Here is a 22,827-nt window from a genome sequence, read left to right on the forward strand (position 1 = left end):
CAAAATAAGCCCGACAAAATAAGCCCGACTTTTAGTTTTTTACGGTTATTTCAAAAAATATAAGGCCAATGTAAAAATGAACATGATATTCGTAATCAGCGATGAATTCTGCATCGATGTAACCTATTTTTAATTAAATCTGGCATTTGACGAAATTTGAAAAAGTGAGAAGGGTATAGCCTTCCTACTTTTTCATTTTTGGCCTATTTTAGTTTTTTACGGTTATTTAAAAAAATATAAGGCCAATGTGAAAATAAATATGATATTCGTAATCAGCGATGAATTCTGCATCGATATAACCTATTTTTAATTAAATCTGGCATTTGACGAAATTTGAAAAAGTGATTTTGAAAAAGTTCTATTTCAGTTTTTTACGGTTATTTCAAAAAATATAAGGCCAATGTAAAAATAAATATGATATTCGTAATCAGCGATGAATTCTGCATCGATGTAACCTATTTTTAATTAAATCTGGCATTTGACGAAATTTGAAAAAGTGAGAAGGGTATAGCCTTCCTACTTTTTCATTTTTGGCCTATTTTAGTTTTTTACGGTTATTTAAAAAAATATAAGGCCAATGTGAAAATAAATATGATATTCGTAATCAGCGATGAATTCTGCATCGATATAACCTATTTTTAATTAAATCTGGCATTTGACGAAATTTGAAAAAGTGATTTTGAAAAAGTTCTATTTCAGTTTTTTACGGTTATTTCAAAAAATATAAGGCCAATGTAAAAATAAATATGATATTCGTAATCAGCGATGAATTCTGCATCGATGTAACCTATTTTTAATTAAATCTGGCATTTGATGAAATTTGAAAAAGTGAGAAGGGTATAGCCTTCCTACTTTTTCATTTTTGGCCTATTTCAGTTTTTTACGGTTATTTCAAAAAATATAAGGCCAATGTAAAAATGAACATGATATTCGTAATCAGCGATGAATTCTGCATCGATGTAACCTATTTTTAATTAAATCTGGCATTTGACGAAATTTGAAAAAGTGAGAAGGGTATAGCCTTCCTACTTTTTCATTTTTGGCCTATTTCAGTTTTTTACGGTTATTTCAAAAAATATAAGGCCAATGTAAAAATGAACATGATATTCGTAACCAGCGATGAATTTTGCATCGATATAACCTATTTCTAATTAAAGATTTCATTTTTTTAATAATACAAAATTTTAAGCCCGACAAAATAAGCCCGACAAAATAAGCCCGACTTTTAGTTTTTTACGGTTATTTCAAAAAATATAAGGCCAATGTAAAAATGAACATGATATTCGTAATCAGCGATGAATTCTGCATCGATGTAACCTATTTTTAATTAAATCTGGCATTTGACGAAATTTGAAAAAGTGAGAAGGGTATAGCCTTCCTACTTTTTCATTTTTTGCCTATTTTAGTTTTTTACGGTTATTTAAAAAAATATAAGGCCAATGTGAAAATAAATATGATATTCGTAATCAGCGATGAATTCTGCATCGATATAACCTATTTTTAATTAAATCTGGCATTTGACGAAATTTGAAAAAGTGAGAAGGGTATAGCCTTCCTACTTTTTCATTTTTGGCCTATTTCAGTTTTTTACGGTTATTTAATAAACTATAGTGCCAATGTAAAAATGAACATGATATTCGTAATCAGCGATGAATTCTGCATCGAGATAACCTATTTTTAATTAAATCTGGCATTTGACGACCTGCATGCATGGCATGGCATTGCCTTCCTACTTTTTCATTTTTGGCCTATTTTAGTTTTTTACGGTTATTTAAAAAAATATAAGGCCAATGTAAAAATAAATATGATATTCGTAATCAGCGATGAATTCTGCATCGAAATAACCTATTTTTAATTAAATCTGGCATTTGACGAAATTTGAAAAAGTGAGAAGGGTATAGCCTTCCTACTTTTTCATTTTTGGCCTATTTCAGTTTTTTACGGTTATTTAATAAACTATAGTGCCAATGTAAAAATGAACATGATATTCGTAATCAGCGATGAATTCTGCATCGATATAACCTATTTTTAATTAAATCTGGCATTTGACGAAATTTGAAAAATTGAGAAGGGTATAGCCTTCCTACTTTTTCATTTTTGGCCTATTTCAGTTTTTTACGGTTATTTCAAAAAATATGAGGCCAATGTAAAAATGAACATGATATTCGTAATCAGCGATGAATTCTGCATCGATATAACCTATTTTTAATTAAATCTGGCATTTGACGAAATTTGAAAAATTGAGAAGGGTAGGGGAGGTAGGGCGTGGTTGGAACACAAAACTTATTTTTGTTCCGTACGTTTACAAAAATCGTCCAAGTAAACTAAAAAATATATAGATTTGTAGCCAATTATCTCAGCTACATAACCGTATTTTTTTTGGGTGGGTTCGGCAAAGATTAATATCTGCTATGCGTAAAAAACTGGAGGTACCCCAAGTTGTTTCAATTGCCAATTCTACTCGGCAATTGGAACAGGGCGTCTGGGCAATTGAAACGTGGGTTTTCCCATAAGAGAGCTCCCGGTTTTATGAAGAAACTAAAATGACGATATCTTAGAATCTGGGATACGTATTTTGATGATTTTTTTACAACAATATAGAGAATTTTAATCTTTACTTTTTAAGATATTTTATAACTTTCTATACTAACTAAATATTATTTAATAAATTTTAGTAGTTTTCTGAATTAAGTTCGGAAAACCGTTAGTAATCAAAAGAACGGTTAATAGTATGGAGATAAAATTTTTATAATCGAATATTGCATGTCCAGCCTTACATCTAATTGTTGTTAATGTCCTTAATTTAATTTTTAAAATTTAATTTCTTTCGTCAACGTTGTAAATAAAAGCACAAACATTGAGGCAGAAGATAAATGCCAGCCACCCAGCAGACGAAATAAAACACAAAAATAAACAATAATTGAAAAAAGAGCTCTGCTAATACGCTGCGTAGGGAACACTGTTGCCAGACTATAGTATAGGAGACGCGCATACGGAAGGGTCGCAATTGGAACAAGGTGTTCCAACTGCTCCGACCATGGGTCTTCAAGGAGTTTTAATGTTTATGGGGGATAAAATTTAGCTAGGAAAAAGTTAATGTGATCAATTTATAGCTTAAAGAATGACGAATGATTGGAGACCTTTTTTAATGATTTTCTCCATCGTTTTCGGTATGAAAACGAAAAAATTGTCTGCAAAAAAACGACAAATGGGCAGTCAAAAAACAATTTTCTGGGATAATTCGAAAACTTTTGGATTCTAAAGCCTCCAATTTTTTCTAAAAATGTAGAACCCTAATTTCCGTTAGTTCAAATTTTTTAAACAAAATCTCTTACATACTTTAAGTGGTAGAATTTTTGTTTCAATTGCCGCGTGTTCCAATTGCGCCCTACCTCCTCTATAGCCTTCCTACTTTTTCATTTTTGGCCTATTTCAGTTTTTTACGGTTATTTCAAAAAATATGAGGCCAATGTAAAAATGAACATGATATTCGTAATCAGCGATGAATTCTGCATCGATGTAACCTATTTTTAATTAAATCTGGCATTTGACGAAATTTGAAAAAGTGAGAAGGGTATAGCCTTCCTACTTTTTCATTTTTGGCCTATTTCAGTTTTTTACGGTTATTTCAAAAAATATAAGGCCAATGTAAAAATGAACATGATATTCGTAATCAGCGATGAATTCTGCATCGATGTAACCTATTTTTAATTAAATCTGGCATTTGACGAAATTTGAAAAAGTGAGAAGGGTATAGCCTTCCTACTTTTTCATTTTTGGCCTATTTCAGTTTTTTACGGTTATTTAAAAAACTATAAGGCCAATGTGAAAATAAATATGATATTCGTAATCAGCGATGAATTCTGCATCGATATAACCTATTTCTAATTAAAGATTTCATTTTTTTAATAATACAAAATTTTAAGCCCGACAAAATAAGCCCGACAAAATAAGCCCGACTTTTAGTTTTTTACGGTTATTTCAAAAAATATAAGGCCAATGTAAAAATGAACATGATATTCGTAATCAGCGATGAATTCTGCATCGATGTAACCTATTTTTAATTAAATCTGGCATTTGACGAAATTTGAAAAAGTGAGAAGGGTATAGCCTTCCTACTTTTTCATTTTTGGCCTATTTCAGTTTTTTACGGTTATTTCAAAAAATATAAGGCCAATGTAAAAATGAACATGATATTCGTAATCAGCGATGAATTCTGCATCGATATAACCTATTTTTAATTAAATCTGGCATTTGACGAAATTTGAAAAATTGAGAAGGGTATAGCCTTCCTACTTTTTCATTTTTGGCCTATTTCAGTTTTTTACGGTTATTTCAAAAAATATGAGGCCAATGTAAAAATGAACATGATATTCGTAATCAGCGATGAATTCTGCATCGATGTAACCTATTTTTAATTAAATCTGGCATTTGACGAAATTTGAAAAAGTGAGAAGGGTATAGCCTTCCTACTTTTTCATTTTTGGCCTATTTCAGTTTTTTACGGTTATTTAATAAACTATAGTGCCAATGTAAAAATGAACATGATATTCGTAATCAGCGATGAATTCTGCATCGATGTAACCTATTTTTAATTAAATCTGGCATTTGACGAAATTTGAAAAAGTGAGAAGGGTATAGCCTTCCTACTTTTTCATTTTTGGCCTATTTCAGTTTTTTACGGTTATTTAATAAACTATAGTGCCAATGTAAAAATGAACATGATATTCGTAATCAGCGATGAATTCTGCATCGATATAACATGATATTCGTAATCAGCGATGAATTCTGCATCGATATAACCTATTTTTAATTAAATCTGGCATTTGACGAAATTTGAAAAATTGAGAAGGGTATAGCCTTCCTACTTTTTCATTTTTGGCCTATTTCAGTTTTTTACGGTTATTTCAAAAAATATGAGGCCAATGTAAAAATGAACATGATATTCGTAATCAGCGATGAATTCTGCATCGATATAACCTATTTTTAATTAAATCTGGCATTTGACGAAATTTGAAAAATTGAGAAGGGTATAGCCTTCCTACTTTTTCATTTTTGGCCTATTTCAGTTTTTTACGGTTATTTCAAAAAATATGAGGCCAATGTAAAAATGAACATGATATTCGTAATCAGCGATGAATTCTGCATCGATATAACCTATTTTTAATTAAATCTGGCATTTGACGAAATTTGAAAAAGTGAGAAGGGTATAGCCTTCCTACTTTTTCATTTTTGGCCTATTTCAGTTTTTTACGGTTATTTCAAAAAATATGAGGCCAATGTGAAAAATGAACATGATATTCGTAATCAGCGATGAATTCTGCATCGATGTAACCTATTTTTAATTAAATCTGGCATTTGACGAAATTTGAAAAAGTGAGAAGGGTATAGCCTTCCTACTTTTTCATTTTTGGCCTATTTCAGTTTTTTACGGTTATTTAAAAAAATATAAGGCCAATGTGAAAATAAATATGATATTCGTAATCAGCGATGAATTCTGCATCGAAATAACCTATTTTTAATTAAATCTGGCATTTGACGAAATTTGAAAAAGTGAGAAGGGTATAGCCTTCCTACTTTTTCATTTTTTGGCCTATTTCAGTTTTTTACGGTTATTTAAAAAATATTCAGCGATGAATTCTGCATCGATATAACCTATTTTAATTAAATTTCATTTTTTAATAATACAAAATTTTAAGCCTCCCTTTTCATTTGGCCTATTTTAGTTTTTTACGGTTATTTCAAAAAATATAAGGCCAATGTAAAAATGAATATGATATTCGTAATCAGCGATGAATTCTGCATCGAAATAACCTATTTTTAATTAAATCTGGCATTTGACGAAATTTGAAAAAGTGAGAAGGGTATAGCCTTCCTACTTTTTCATTTTTGGCCTATTTTAGTTTTTTACGGTTATTTAAAAAATATAAGGCCAATGTAAAAATAAATATGATATTCGTAATCAGCGATGAATTCTGCATCGATATAACCTATTTTTAATTAAATCTGGCATTTGACGAAATTTGAAAAAGTGAGAAGGGTATAGCCTTCCTACTTTTTCATTTTTGGCCTATTTCAGTTTTTTACGGTTATTTAAAAAACTATAATGCCAATGTGAAAATAAATATGATATTCGTAATAAGCGATGAATTCTGCATCGATATAACCTATTTTTAATTAAATCTGGCATTTGACGAAATTTGAAAAAGTGAGAAGGGTATAGCCTTCCTACTTTTTCATTTTTGGCCTATTTTAGTTTTTTACGGTTATTTAAAAAAATATAAGGCCAATGTAAAAATAAACATGATATTCGTAATCAGCGATGAATTCTGCATCGATATAACCTATTTTTAATTATTTCTGAAAAATTAAAGATTTCATTTTTTTAATAATACAAAATTTTAAGCCCGACAAAATAAGCCCGACAAAATAAAGCCCGACTTTTAGTTTTTTACGGTTATTTCAAAAAATATAAGGCCAATGTAAAAATGAACATGATATTCGTAATCAGCGATGAATTCTGCATCGATGTAACCTATTTTTAATTAAATCTGGCATTTGACGAAATTTGAAAAAGTGAGAAGGGTATAGCCTTCCTACTTTTTCATTTTTGGCCTATTTTAGTTTTTTACGGTTATTTAAAAAAATATAAGGCCAATGTAAAAATGAACATGATATTCGTAATCAGCGATGAATTCTGAATCGATATAACGTATTTTTAATTAAATCTGGCATTTGACGAAATTTGAAAAAGTGAGAAGGCTAGCCTTCCTACTTTTTCATTTTTGGCCTATTTCAGTTTTTTACGGTTATTTAAAAAAATATAAGGCCAATGTGAAAATAAATATGATATTCGTAATCAGCGATGAATTCTGCATCGATATAACCTATTTTTAATTAAATCTGGCATTTGACGAAATTTGAAAAAGTGAGAAGGGTATAGCCTTCCTACTTTTTCATTTTTGGCCTATTTCAGTTTTTTACGGTTATTTAATAAACTATAGTGCCAATGTAAAAATGAACATGATATTCGTAATCAGCGATGAATTCTGCATCGATATAACCTATTTTTAATTAAATCTGGCATTTGACGAAATTTGAAAAAGTGAGAAGGGTATAGCCTTCCTACTTTTTCATTTTTGGCCTATTTCAGTTTTTTACGGTTATTTAAAAAAATATGTGGCCAATGTAAAAATGAACATGATATTCGTAATCAGCGATGAATTCTGCATCGATATAACCTATTTTTAATTAAATCTGGCATTTGACGAAATTTGAAAAAGTGAGAAGGGTATAGCCTTCCTACTTTTTCATTTTTGGCCTATTTCAGTTTTTTACGGTTATTTAAAAAAATATAAGGCCAATGTAAAAATGAAATATGATATTCGTAATCAGCGATGAATTCTGCATCGAGATAACCTATTTTTAATTAAATCTGGCATTTGACGAAATTTGAAAAAGTGAGAAGGGTATAGCCTTCCTACTTTTTCATTTTTGGCCTATTTCAGTTTTTTACGGTTATTTAAAAAAAAATATAAGGCCATGAAAATAAATATGATATTTTATCCATTTTTGGCCTATTTTAGTTTTTTACGGTTATTTAAAAAAAAAAAATAAGGCCAATGTAAAAATGAACATGATATTCGTAATCAGCGATGAATTCTGCATCGAAATAACCTATTTTTAATTAAATCTGGCATTTGACGAAATTTGAAAAAGTGAGAAGGGTATAGCCTTCCTACTTTTTCATTTTTGGCCTATTTCAGTTTTTTACGGTTATTTAAAAAATATAACAATGTGAAAATAAATATGATATTCGTAATCAGCGATGAATTCTGCATCGTGGCAAAAATGAAGAAGGGTATAGCCTTCCTACTTTTTCATTTTTGGCCTATTTCAGTTTTTTACGGTTATTTAATAAACTATGATATTCGTAATCAGCGATGAATTCTGAATCGATATAACGTATTTTTAATTAAATCTGGCATTTGACGAAATTTGAAAAAGTGAGAAGGGTATAGCCTATAACCTTTTTAATTTCCTACTTTTTTCATTTTTGGCCTATTTTAGTTTTTTACGGTTATTTAAAAAAATATAAGGCCAATGTGAAAATAAATATGATATTCGTAATCAGCGATGAATTCTGCATCGAAATAACCTATTTTTAATTAAATCTGGCATTTGACGAAATTTGAAAAAGTGAGAAGGGTATAGCCTTCCTACTTTTTCATTTTTGGCCTATTTCAGTTTTTTACGGTTATTTAATAAACTATAGTGCCAATGTAAAAATGAACATGATCTTCGTAATCAGCGATGAATTCTGCATCGAGATAACCTATTTTTAATTAAATCTGGCATTTGACGAAATTTGAAAAAGTGAGAGGGGTATAGCCTTCCTACTTTTTCATTTTTGGCCTATTTTAGTTTTTTACGGTTATTTAAAAAAATATAAGGCCAATGTGAAAATAAATATGATATTCGTAATCAGCGATGAATTCTGCATCGAAATAACCTATTTTTAATTAAATCTGGCATTTGACGAAATTTGAAAAAGTGAGAAGGGTATAGCCTTCCTACTTTTTCATTTTTGGCCTATTTCAGTTTTTTACGGTTATTTAATAAACTATAGTGCCAATGTAAAAATGAACATGATATTCGTAATCAGCGATGAATTCTGCATCGAGATAACCTATTTTTAATTAAATCTGGCATTTGACGAAATTTGAAAAAGTGAGAAGGGTATAGCCTTCCTACTTTTTCATTTTTGGCCTATTTTAGTTTTTTACGGTTATTTAAAAAAATATAAGGCCAATGTGAAAATAAATATGATATTCGTAATCAGCGATGAATTCTGCATCGATATAACCTATTTTTAATTAAATCTGGCATTTGACGAAATTTGAAAAAGTGAGAAGGGTATAGCCTTCCTACTTTTTCATTTTTGGCCTATTTTAGTTTTTTACTGTTATTTAATAAACTATAAAGCCAATGTGAAAAAAAATATGATATTCGTAATCAGCGATGAATTCTGCATCGATATAACCTATTTCTAATTAAAGATTTCATTTTTTTAATAATACAAAATTTTAAGCCCGACAAAATAAGCCCGACAAAATAAGCCCGACTTTTAGTTTTTTACGGTTATTTCAAAAAATATAAGGCCAATGTAAAAATGAACATGATATTCGTAATCAGCGATGAATTCTGCATCGAGATAACCTATTTTTAATTAAATCTGGCATTTGACGAAATTTGAAAAAGTGAGAAGGGTATAGCCTTCCTACTTTTTCATTTTTTGCCTATTTTAGTTTTTTACGGTTATTTAAAAAACTATAGTGCCAATGTAAAAATGAACATGATATTCGTAATCAGCGATGAATTCTGCATCGAGATAACCTATTTTTAATTAAATCTGGCATTTGACGAAATTTGAAAAAGTGAGAAGGGTATAGCCTTCCTACTTTTTCATTTTTGGCCTATTTTAGTTTTTTACGGTTATTTAAAAAAATATAAGGCCAATGTGAAAATAAATATGATATTCGTAATCAGCGATGAATTCTGCATCGATGTAACCTATTTTTAATTAAATCTGGCATTTTACGAAATTTGAAAAAGTGAGAAGGGTATAGCCTTCCTACTTTTTCATTTTTGGCCTATTTCAGTTTTTTACGGTTATTTAAAAAACTATAAGGCCAATGTGAAAATAAATATGATATTCGTAATCAGCGATGAATTCTGCATCGATATAACCTATTTTTAATTAAATCTGGCATTTGACGAAATTTGAAAAAGTGAGAAGGGTATAGCCTTCCTACTTTTTCATTTTTGGCCTATTTTAGTTTTTTACGGTTATTTAAAAAAATATAAGGCCAATGTGAAAATAAATATGATATTCGTAATCAGCGATGAATTCTGCATCGATATAACCTATTTTTAATTAAATCTGGCATTTGACGAAATTTGAAAAAGTGAGAAAGGTATAGCCTTCCTACTTTTTCATTTTTGGCCTATTTTAGTTTTTTACTGTTATTTAATAAACTATAAGGCCAATGTGAAAAAAAATATGATATTCGTAATCAGCGATGAATTCTGCATCGATATAACCTAGTTTTAATTAAATCTGGCATTTGACGAAATTTGAATTATTGGGGGTGCTAATTAAGTTGTTGTTACACAATATATTCAGTCAAATCTTCGTCGCGCCAGCAGGTACCGTCGCGCCAGCAGGTACCGTCGCGCCAGCAGGTACCGTCGCGCCAGCAGGTACCGTCGCGCCAGCAGGTACCGTCGCGCCAGCAGGTACCGTCGCGCCAGCAGGTACCGTCGCGCCAGCAGGTACCGTCGCGCCAGCAGGTACCGTCGCGCCAGCAGGTACCGTCGCGCCAGCAGGTACCGTCGCGCCAGCAGGTACGCTAGAAATATTGGGCCCGACAAAACGACAAACCCGACTTTTACATAAAAAATTAATATCAATAAAACTAGATAACTATACATGATTTAGATGCTAAATTTAACAAGAATCACGAATATGAAATTTGTTTTCATGTAGATTTCATGGTTATTGAGTTAATTCAAATATAAAGGTAGGTACGATAGAAATTTAAGGCCCGATTCCAGACGTCTACTTAAAAATTAAATATCAATAAATATAGGTTATTATATATGATTTAGATTCAAAATTTAACAAGATTCACGATAATGAAATTTGTTGTTCACCATGTTAAAACCATTAGATAAATAACGGTTAGGCAACGCAGCCTCACTAATAGTTCCCGCCAATTTTTACTGCTATGCTAAACTTCAGACAAAGTCCGGCAGCGAAGGTGTACAGTCACTTATCTTAAACATCTGAACTTCTAGAAAATGCTCTTGAGCAATGTTGTAAGCATAATTTTCATTTCCCCTTTATTAACTTGTTTTGCATAGTGGTATAAATTACAATCTTTATCTCATGTTTTTTTTTAGAAGTTTTGTTTTGGTTTACTGCTGTTCCTGGATGGACAATGAATGATAGAAACAACAACATAGTAAGCTGGCAACTCATTTGGCATGATACAATTAACAGCTTTTCAATTCCAAACAAAAAGGAGTCATGGTAATTGTATTTTTTTTGTATACATATCTGTATAAACTATCCCTTATCTAGATTACTCAAGTGACATGACACTATATGACTGGTATTGGAGTAGATATTGCTGGTCGAATGCAGAATATCTCAAAAAGGTGTCAAATCAGGCTTCATCTCTGCTCAGTGACATGGACGATGAAGAATACATTGTTGGGAATATTCTCAGTCTGAGGTTAGTTTGGAAATTTATCTAACTTTAAAATGTTAATATGAATTGACCGTCTTGTGACTATAACTGAATCTGAAATATATTAGGAAAATGATGGTTAAGGTTGGTATTTGCTGACATGGATTGACGTTCTAAACAGTGACAATTCTTTTGAGCCTAAGAAAATCTTTGTTGTAATAATTTGATTGCAGCATTCGCAAGTCAATTTCTACCGTTGAATGAAAATCCTGAAGACAAGCTAAGCCAAGAGAAGAAAATTGTGAAGAAAGACTAACTAAAGCACAGGTTTGTTTCAAATTCTTAACTAGACACAATGAACATCAATATGGTCAATAAATCTATAGTTTTCTACATGTCATTATGGATGCCCAGTCTTAAAACAGGATTTGATCGAAATGTGGAGGTGGAGACAATTGTTTGAGTGAGCGATGATGGTGAAGAAACTATGTAGGTAACCATTTTGTTTTGTTAAAAACTTAACCCTATCATTTTCAAGTGAGATTTTATTTCGTGTTTAGATAGTTGTAGGGATGTGTAAGGAATGGTGATTGTAGGGCAGGAGAGTCATTCTTTTATACAATCCCGTTACATTTTATTTTAAATAGTCTTTTTAACCGCTGAATATAGCTGGGGACATGAAATATTAGAATTGTAGTGACAGGAAATTTTGCATGCTATGTCTAGTTTTATTTATATTCTACATATTCATTTTTTTATTTAGTTGTAATATGATAAGTAATTATTATGTTTTATTACAGGCTGACCAGAATTACAAACACATTGTCGCAGCAGTTTTCAGCTATCATTGTTTTTCAGTGCATAGAATAATTTTGCTTAGCAAAACAGGACTTTGGTAGCACAGGTATTTAAATTCTTAACTAGGAACAATGAACATCAAAGATCAGTAAATTTATAGTTTTCTACATGTTATTATAGATGTCCAGTCTTCCAACAGGATTTGATTAAAATGGAAGTGTGAACCTGTTCATTTTTATTGTTATAAATTTTATTTGACAGGAAATACTGCACTTTCAATTAATTTCAACGGGAAATATTGCAACGTTATTAGCTGGTAGGACAATGATTCTGTTTGTGTACATAAATAATCACGACTAAATTATTTTGGGGTAACTATAATTTAATTATTTATCTGTATAAATTTTATTAATCTATAAATATTTATTTGTTTGCAAGTGCCTAAAACAAATGAAGAACCTCGGACATTCACAACAAAGGAAAAGGGGGGGGGGAGAAGAAAAAGAATCCAGAAGCTCAGTAGCTCGTTCACCGGCACGCGATGCACTAGTGTAGATTTGTTGCTGGCACTCCTCGTATAGTGATTCCTAGAACTTTCGCACGTGCTCTTAGCTTTCACAAATTGTAGATTCATCAATTACGCACTGCATCTGCACCTGGGTTAGCCTCTGCACTGGTTTTGTTTAGTTGGGTATTATGATAAGTCTAGATGAAATAGTTTAAACATAGATTAAATTATGGATAAGTAGGTATAAAGCTAAGTTAAGAGTAAGGCTATTGTAAGTAAGGCGTAAGCATAGTCCACCTCAATTCATTACCTTTGCACAACACTATCACAGCCATTTTCTTTCACTGTTTTATGCAATTGTGTACCGTAGTTGTTGTTCACAAACTTTTTCACACAATTTAAACATGAACCGCCAATCCAAACAACCTCCTGATCATTAACTAACGATTAATAACCAATTTCTTTTTGCAGGAAACTTTTATGCAATGTAAATGTATTTTGTGTACACGATTCTGTTAGAATTAAGATGACACTTATTGTTGATCAAATATTCAAAAAAAAAATTTTTTTTTCTCTTTTGTACAATCAGGAGTGCAATTTCTGGGGCCGAAGAGGACATAGGGCAACGATGATCGCCCCGCAGCCACTGGAATCGCCCAAGATTCCGAGGTATACATAACGAAAAATTTAGTATCTTAACTATATAATTTTTTTCAATCTTGAGAATCTAGGAGGGTCACTTCACCACCGAAGGGGGACGTTAGGCAACGAAGGTCGCAGCCAGAATTCTAGCCCAAAATTTCAAGGTATTAAAAAATTTTAAGTGTTTTTACCATGTTCTATTTATTTACGTGTTTAGGAGGGTTGGCAACACCACCGACGAGGATAACAGGACGTCGGAGATCGTCGCTGAAGTAGCCAAGAATTGCCAGGTATTGCTTTAACAATCTTAAGTGTCTAATCGTTATTTTTTACGTATTTTAGGGTGGTCAACATCACCGAAGAAGGTCACCGGACAACGAGGTTCGCCGTCGGAGCCACCTTGATCGTCGCCCAAAATTGTCAAGTATTTCATTAAAAGTTTTAAGTTTTGAACTATGGTTTTATTTTGCTGTTATGAATTTAGGAGGGCTACATCACCATCGAAGAAGATGCGGGACATCGAGGAGCGCCGCTGGAGCAACGAGAATGTCGGCATGGGTATTGAGGTATTTAAAAAAAAAAAAACGTTTAAGTGCTAAATCATGTTTTTTTTTTTATGTATGTAAGAGTGCATCACCACCGCCAAAGAGGATGCTGGACGCCGAAGAGGATGCTGGAGCACCGACATCGTCTTCATAGATGTTACAGGTATATGTGTTACACGTTTAATTGTCTAACCATGTTTTTTTTTGTATTTTAGAGGGTTGCATCATCGCTAAGGAGAACCACTGGACAACGAGGTTCGTCGTCGGAGGCATCATAATTGTCGCCCAAAATTATCAAGTATTTAATTGAAAGTTTTAAGTTTTGAACTATGATTTTATTTTGTTTTTATGTTTTTAGAAGGGCCCCGCCACCATTGAAAAGGATGTAGGATGCCGTCGGAGTCACCATGATCGGCGCCCAAAATTGTCATGTATTTATTTGTAAATTTTAAGTGTTACACTATGATCTAATTTTGTTTTTATTAATTTAGGAGGGCCCTACCACCATCGAAGAGGATGCTGGGCATCGAGGATCGCCGCTGGAGCAACGAAATCGTTGCCATGGATATAGCAGGTATATGTTTATACGTTATATTGTCTAATCATTTTTTTTATGTATTTAGAATGGCCTACATCACCACTGAAGAGGGCCAAAGGGCAATGAGGTTCGTCGTCGGAGCTACGGTAATTGTTGCCCAAATTTGTCAAGTATTGAATTGAAAGTTTAAAATTTTACGCTGTTTTTATGTATCTAGGAGGGTCCCACCACCGCCGAAGAAGACGCTGGAGGTTGAAGAGTACCGAGATCGTCGCCACGGATATTCAGGTATATATTTTTTTTATTTAGTGTCTAACCATAGTTTTTTTTTACGTACCTAGGAGGGCCTCGCCAGAGGGGTACGTACCTAAGAGGACCGTTGGACGCCGTGGATCGTCGTTCGAGGAAAGAGGGTCGTCGCCCAGCCCCGAGATTCACGCCCATTAGGACGATGGAAATAAAGATGGTACGGTTGAGTATTGCCAAATTGGCTTTCACTTACTTTATTTCGTATGATGATATGTGTGATTAAGAGATGTGTTTCCTTCGTTCCTTGTTTATTCCCATTCTTTTCCCTCAAGCATTATTGCTTATGGTTTCACCGTTCACTGAGCATGCAAATTCACTGCACCCCACAGTTCATTCACGGTTTGTTTGCTATTTTGCACCGGGTCGGGATTAGTGTTTTAGGTAATGTAGCCTAGCTTACATAGGTTTCACGCTAAGTATTTTTTTGGTGCAAATTTACGAACACTAACTGCTTTAGTAAAAAAAGGAAACAAAATGAATTAATGGGCAACTTATTGTTGTCTTTTTAACATGGATTAATGGATTGAAAAATAAGAATACGAAAACAATTAATCGCTTGTGATCGGGTTGCATACATCGATTGTCAACCCGATAAAAACAGGATGGGGAAATAACCTGTTTAACCTGCCCCATAAACAGAAGTGAACAACCCGCTCAGCAAAACCCGACGCGGGGCTGTTAATCTGACCCTAGTCTTTTCTCCTTAAACTCCCCCTTCCTTTTACCAATTCGATGGTTGGCAACGCTGTTTCACATTGCTGCGCAAGCGCAAATGAAGCTCACCCTTGTAAGTGCAGAAAGCTTTTAAGTAAACCAAAAATACCGGTATACATCTAAGAATTTCATGTTAACCAAGTTTTATTTGACATTAAAGCCAGCTTTGAAAATTCTAGAATCTTGAAGACTTGCAATGAAGGCTAAGATATGGCAAAATCAAACACAACGCACGAATGTCGCATCGTTAAAATCGAACAGGATTAGAGTTCAACATGGCGACGAGAACACACCAACTTGTAAAGCCAAGACCAGAAGGAAATTTCAACAAAATCCTAGAAATTTCCCTCTTGTTTGAAAAATAGACTAGACCGGTGAGTTGAATTACTGTATCTTTTTGTATCTTACATGATCGTCTGCTTTGCTTACAGGAATCTGCCACCATTTGAAGGTGTCTTGAAAGAATTGTGTATTTTCTATGCTTTAAGTATGATGAGGAGGCACCTGCCAAGGAAATAAAGAACAAAGTGATTAACACGTTCAATGTTGTAACTTCACAGAAGGTGTACATGATTTTGGGCTTTGGTTGCCGTTAATCTTTTTAACGTTTAACATTTAATTTTAGGTGTCAAAGTCGAATGTGCTGAATATGCTCATATTTTTGCGCAAATGAAAGAGAAAAGAATGTGAAGTCCTGCAGCTCTGTGCTAAGAACTCTGGGTTCATGGAAAAGTTGGAAAATGTAAGAATAATTATGGTAGATTTTCACTTTAAGTAACTGTCATTCTATCCTTGTTGTCCCATATTGGTAAACAGGTCGAGCTCAACTTGGAACAAGGACAGTAAACAAGGACTTTTATTTAGGATATTCAAAGGAGAATAATGGCCAATTCTTTTGGAAAGGATATGCCTGAATCGTAAATAGAAATTTACGAGTTAATTTTCTGTTGCTCCATGTCACCTATTTAGGGTTAATCATTTGGGGGGAGGAGATGTTAGTTAATCATATCTCACTTTTCAGGTAAAGATTGATGTTGACTAACAAGTTATCACATCTTCACATGTGCTAACATTATCTAGCCTTCTATAACAGAATAGGGGTTAAAGAGAATGGATCTGACAGTTAGCATGATGATGCAACCTACCAACCTTTACCTTTTGCTGAGTTCTTTTGATAGCAAACAATTCAATCTCATTTATCGGCTTTCTGCAGGCAAAAGTTGTCGACGATATTCCGAAATGCAAGTATAAACGGGGAAGTCTTTACTTAATATTTCTATTTTTTTTTTTTTATCTAATCAGTTTCTTTTTCTTTTGGTCTGTCATTGGAGTTTTGCAATTGCCCGTCGTTGCCGAGATAATCAACTGGGGTAAGCTATGCCTATAGTACCAACTAGCACTTCGCACGGGACAAGGCTCCACTCAGCAACAGACGTCTTTTCCATACGTTAGTTCAGTAAAACACATATGTAGTAAGGAGAAACGGATAATTAACTTTTTTGTACAGGTACTGAACAAGGTGAATAACATTGGAATGCTTTCGAAACACGTGTTATTGAGCATAATGTCCTCATCGTGGCCAAACACTACAGCCTTGTGATGATCAATGGATGGCCGCCCACTATGACTACTTTGTCAACGAAGCAGAAGAATTTCAATCCAATTTAATGTGCTGAAGGACTGACCTACCCTGTAAATTAAAAAAAAAATATGTTATCAAGGATGAACACTTGGTAAATCTGGCTTAACAATTCGAATAAGATTGCACCACATCTGGAATTTAGCTTTGTGTAATAGGTTGAACATATCAGCAGCCGTACATTTATTGCAAATATTGTTGGAAATGTTATGTATTGATGTGATTAATGCTTTTTTACAGATAGGCCAGAATAACAGATTGAACTGGGGATTGGAGTGTGGGAGAATTAAATATATTGCCATGAATTTGAAGAAATGGTTAGTGAAGGAAAGATGAGCTAACACCAATAGTCTATCAGATTGAGCGTTGGGAAAAGTTAAAGGCTAGGCAATGAAGTATGTTTCAAAAAAATGGCTTGATAGTTCAATAAGGAATTATAATGTTGTAGGTCTGGGGAAAAGTATACTGATTTAGTTTTCTTATTTAGATTTACGTGATAGGTTGTATTCATATTCTTTTCCGATTGGGTTTACTTAATACACCAGCCCACGGAAAAGATATGATACCCCGCGGAATAAAAATAATATGTAAAAAAACAAAGCAATAATAAGCTTTTCCTCATAAGTCGCAATTCAGAAAGTGGAGATAGGATTTTGGGTTATTAAAAATGGGTTTATTTTAACCATAAAATTCGTCTTAAAAATATATTGTATTACATAATATTAAACTGAAATGTTGCAACGTGGTTATTTTAACAAAGGTTTGTGATAAGTTTATCTGGTAATTGCAAATAAATGACTAATTACAACATTATTATTAAGTCAAAAAATATTATTGCACTAATCAATATTTACATTAACAATGCTATTACGTTTACATCATGTCATACATGACGTCAAATTTTTGGTTTTTGGACTCGATCCTACAATCTGTAGCGTCCTATGCCGATACTCTACGTATGGGCCACCATCGACATTAACAATTTGGACGGATCGATTAGCATACAGTGTTAACAAGTGAAATACGAACACACAAATGGACCTGCACGAATGTTTTACAATGATAAACATCAATGGCTCAGTGGTAGAGTACTGACTTGGTATTTCATAGGTCCTTGGTTCGAATCCAAGGTAGGTATGGTTCTAATAATTCGTAATTCGTACCATGTGAAACTGTTGAATTCCACTGTATAGAAAATTATTAAAAATTATTTTCGAGGTTACGTACTTAAGTGTACAACCTATCCTACTGGGAGTTGAACTCTCAACCCTTCAGTTACAAAGCTGCTCCTCTACCATTGAGCTACCATTCACACATTTCAATATTATGACTCCGCCAATACCCTAAATTAACTATAGCCAAGGTAGCATATGTAAAATGGCACTAAAAATCGAAATATTGTTTACAAGCAAGTCATGGCACATCGGTAAAGTGCTTGCGTCTGAATACATAGTACTGTGGTTCAAATCCCAGACCAACCAATGATAATAATTGAAATTCGAATTAAATAATACCATTAAATGGTATCTGCTGCCCTATTCAAAGGGAGTTACACGACGGATGTGGTTCAAGTCCCACAGTAAATAAGCGTACCATACCGGCAAATAACCTTCAGCGAAAGAAAAGCCAAGATGAAGCCAATGGTAATGTGACCCTGACGAAGGCCAAGTCCAGGTGTTTACCAACGAATTGATAACTTTAATAGATAACCACCAACGTGTGACTTGAACTTGAATTTTTTGAGATATGGGATTCTAAATCCCGAATTCCATATCCCATATCCCGGATCCCATATCCCGGATCCCATATCCCATATCCCATATCCCATATCCCATATCCCATATCCCATATCCCATATCCCATATCCCATATCCCATATCCCATATCCCATATCCCATATCCCATATCCCATATCCCATATCCCATATCCCATATCCCATATCCCATATCCCATATCCCGGATCCCGGATCCCATATCCCATATCCCATATCCCGGATCCCATATCTCAAGGTCGAATATTCGACCTTCAAAATTTTCAAGGTCAAATATTCGACCTTCAAAAATTTCTAGGTCAAACACTTGCCCTTCAGCCTCTGAGCTTGTCCTTGACATTTCCTTTGAAGGTTATCAGTTGAGACTTTCTCAGTTCTCGAAGGTCATTTACCATCAAGGTTACCGTACCTTTAAGTTATTCTCTACCATGATCTTCCTCTAAATTTCAATTACCGTTCAGGTTGTTGCTGTGGGAGTTGAACCAAATATCTCATATTACTCACGCTAGAGTAAGGGCAACTGCTACTATTGAATCGAACCATTAATTCCGAATTGCATTACTTTTTTTGGTTAGTCTGGGATTTGAACCACAGCACTTAGAATTCTGACGCAAGTACTTTACCGTTGTGCCATGACTTGCTTATAGACATCTTTTCGATTTTTAGAGCATTTTTACGTATGCTAGCTTGGAGGTAGTTAATTTAGTGTCTTGGAATAGTCATTGATGTGTAATGTGTCAATGGTAGCTCTGTGGTAGAGGAGCAGTGTTGTAACTGAAGGGTTGAGTGTTCAGCTTCAAGTTGGTGGAGATTGTAGTAATAGTTATATTGATTTTGCATTTGATATAATATTTTTCTAGGCAAATCGAATACAACAGTTTCAGTGGTATCAATGCACATTTATTTACACCATGCTTACCCTCGGAATCGAACCAAGGACCTTTGACATACGAAGTCAGTACTCTACCACTGAGCCATTGATGGTTATCAAAATCATTTGAGCAGCTCTATTTCTGTGATCGTATTTCACTTAGGTTAACACTGTATGCTAATCGATCCGTCCAATTTGTAAATGTCGTTGGTGGCCCATATGTAGAGTATCGGCATGGGACGCTATAGGTCGTAGGATCGAGTCCAAAAACCAAATATTTGATGTCATGTAGGACATGTTGTAAATGTAAATAACGTAATAGCATTGTTAATGTAACTACTGATAAGTGCAATAATATTTTTTTACATAATAATAATGTAGTAATTAGTCATTTATTGCAATTTGCAGATAAATTTATCACATATATTTTTATAATAACCACGTTACATCATTTCAGTTTAACATTATGTATAAATTACTGTACTTCTTACAATATATCTTTCTCACGAATTTTAAGGTTAAAATAATAACCAAAAATCCTATCTCCTCTTTCTGAATAGCGGCTTATCCGAAATAGTTTATTATTCCTTTGTTTCTTTACGTATTATTTTTATTCCGCGGGGTATCATATCTTTTCCGTGGGCTAGTGTATTAAGTAAACCTAATCGGAAAGGAATATGAAAGAAATATATAAAGGAATATGAATACAACCTATCACGTCAATCTAAATAAGAAAACTAAATCAGTTTACTTTTCCCCAGAACTACAACATTATAATTCCTTATTGAATTATCAATCCGCACATTTTGAAACATACTTCATTGCCTAGCCTTTAACTACGCACTTGTAATGTTTTCACAACACTCAATCTTATAGGCGATTGGTGTTAGATCATCTCTCCTTCACTTACCATTTCTTCAAATTCATGGCAATATATCATTCTCCCACATCCCAATGCCCATTTCATTCAATGACTGTTATTCGGGTCTATCTGTAAAAAAGCATTAATAACATTTATATATAACATTTCCCACAATATTTTGGCAATAATTGTACGTCTACTGATATGTTGAACCTATTACACAAAGCTAAATTCCAGATGTGATGCAATTTTATTTGCATAGTTAAGGCAGATTTACCAAGTGTTCATCCGCCTCATTCGTGTTCTTGAATAACATCGCGACTCTTTAACATGCAAAAAGAAGTTACTTGTACGTTTTGCTCTATTATAGATGTGATTTACTGCACTGACCTATATTAATGATATCTTTCGGGAGGAATGTCTATCCCTTCGCCATACTAGTTGGTACTATTGACATCGTGTCAGCGAAACATCAGCTCGACAACCACCAACAATTGCTGAAGCTCTTTTTCTGTTGGATCATTGTTGTGTTGTACATGGCTTGATTATGTTAACAAATGTAGAGATATAATACCTGTTCTTGTCAACATCAGGAATCTACACAATGATGAATAAGTCATCAACATTTCCTCTCCACCTTCCCACGCTCAATAAGACAGATGGAACAATGTTAAAGTATTCCTACATGAAAATATTTCAATTTAAGACTGAGCACATCTTTCTCTAAAAACAAATTTGAAACTTATCTTTTTCAAACTGATCTGAGTGCAGATGAAGAAGAAACAATCTCATTCGTTTCAAGATAAGCTCCACCTGTTCACTGGTATTAGAAAATGAGAATTGCATGACAGAATTATTTGACATTAAAACCAAAATTAATAATTCTTACATTTTCTAGCTTTTCCACAGAATCATTGGTCTTGAACGGAAGTTCTTATAGAATGTCTGCAGCTTCAGCAACTTTACCCTATTTCTCTTGCACTATGACAAAGTATGCATCAGCCTCAATCCACTCCAACATAGATCAAAAATAGAATATTTTATGTAAAAAAGAATAACAAAAACAAAGACCAAATTCATGTGCACCTTTCTAACAGGAACAGTTCTGAGTATCAAATCCAGTAATCACAGATTTGTACATTCATATCCACAACTCGTGACAGGGTGGAGGTCTCTCCCATTCGCCACACCAGTTGGTACTATTAGACCCGAAGATTTTAGCTTGCTCCATCGTTAGTTCTAGCTTAGGATATTTTCATTGCTAAGGTGCCACTGCTTAATTCCAAAACTGATCTGGACAATCGGTTCCAAGATGCACCTTGCTGAAATGGTAGCTACCTGTGAGCAAAGCATAGGATCAAGTAAGATACAAAACGATACAGAAATTCAACTCACAGGTCTTGTATGTTTTTCAAAATCAAAGAGAATTTCTATGATTTCGTTTAAATTCTCTTCTGTGGTCAAGGCTTTACAGGTTGGTGTCCTATCGTCGCCATGTTGAACTATAATCCCCTTTCATTTTAACGATGCGACGCTCGTGAGTGGTCTTTGATGCTGCCATATCTTTGCGTTCGCTACACGTCTTTAAGATTCTAAAATTACCAAAACTGGATTAAATGCCAAATAGAACTTCGCCAATATGAAATTATCAAATATATATACTGGTATTTTCGGTTTACTTACTAACTTTCCGCGCATACAACACTGAACTTCATGTGCACTTGTGCAGACATGTAAGACAGCGTTGCAAAGTATCGAATTGGTAAAAGGAAAGGGGAAGGTTAAGGAAGAAAGACTTGGGTCAGATTAACCGCCCTGCTTCGAACGGGTCGGGTTTTGTTGAGCGGGTTGTTCTTTTCCGTTTATGGGGCAGGTTGAACGGGTTATTACCCCATCATGTTTTTATCGGGTTGTCACTCATTGTACACTAACCGATCACAAGCAATTAATTGTTTTCATATTGCTATTTTTCAAGTCATCATTCAATATTCAAAATACAGCAGTAATGTATTTGGTTTTACGATAGCAGTTAGTGTTTTGCAAACCTGCAGCAAACAAATACTTGGCTTGTAACCTATGTAAGTAGGGCTACATTACCTAAACCACTAATCCCAACCCGGTGCATTAAGTCGAATACAAGCCGTGAACGATCCGTGGGGTGCCGGTGTAGTGAAATTGCGTGCTCAGTAAAAGGTAAAATCATAAGCAATAATGCTTGAGGGAAAATAATGGGAGGGAAAAAGGAACGAAGCAAACACATCTATCAATCACACAAATCACAATATGAAATAAAGTAAGTGAAAGCCAATTTGGCAATACTCAACCGTACCATCTTCATTTCCATCGTCCTAATGGGCGTGAATCTCGGGGCTG

At 33.7% G+C, this 22,827-nt stretch overlaps 4 long non-coding RNA genes across 4 annotated transcripts; 3 read left to right on the forward strand and 1 right to left on the reverse strand.

The window, feature by feature from the left end:
* The first annotated feature begins 13,148 nt into the window (after nt 1-13,148).
* LOC130692505 (uncharacterized) lies at nt 13,149-14,378 on the forward strand. Its single transcript, XR_009001437.2, has 7 exons — nt 13,149-13,230; nt 13,293-13,367; nt 13,421-13,627; nt 13,688-13,761; nt 13,831-14,046; nt 14,107-14,179; nt 14,240-14,378. It is a non-coding gene; the product is annotated as an uncharacterized LOC130692505 (long non-coding RNA).
* Nucleotides 14,379-14,516: 138 nt separating this feature from the next.
* LOC132088380 (uncharacterized) lies at nt 14,517-15,875 on the forward strand. Its single transcript, XR_009421911.1, has 3 exons — nt 14,517-14,752; nt 15,489-15,683; nt 15,741-15,875. It is a non-coding gene; the product is annotated as an uncharacterized LOC132088380 (long non-coding RNA).
* Nucleotides 15,876-15,936: 61 nt separating this feature from the next.
* Nucleotides 15,937-17,242, forward strand: LOC130692504 (uncharacterized). Its single transcript, XR_009001435.2, has 3 exons — nt 15,937-16,051; nt 16,126-16,756; nt 16,817-17,242. It is a non-coding gene; the product is annotated as an uncharacterized LOC130692504 (long non-coding RNA).
* Nucleotides 17,243-20,102: 2,860 nt separating this feature from the next.
* Nucleotides 20,103-21,229, reverse strand: LOC130692564 (uncharacterized). Its single transcript, XR_009001458.1, has 4 exons — nt 21,029-21,229; nt 20,845-20,965; nt 20,675-20,777; nt 20,103-20,583 (listed from the first exon to the last, which is right to left on the reverse strand). It is a non-coding gene; the product is annotated as an uncharacterized LOC130692564 (long non-coding RNA).
* Between the last annotated feature and the right edge of the window lie 1,598 nt (nt 21,230-22,827).

Source organism: Daphnia carinata, chromosome 1 (genome assembly GCF_022539665.2).
Source record: "Daphnia carinata strain CSIRO-1 chromosome 1, CSIRO_AGI_Dcar_HiC_V3, whole genome shotgun sequence".
In the NCBI taxonomy this organism is placed as follows: domain Eukaryota; kingdom Metazoa; phylum Arthropoda; class Branchiopoda; order Diplostraca; family Daphniidae; genus Daphnia; species Daphnia carinata.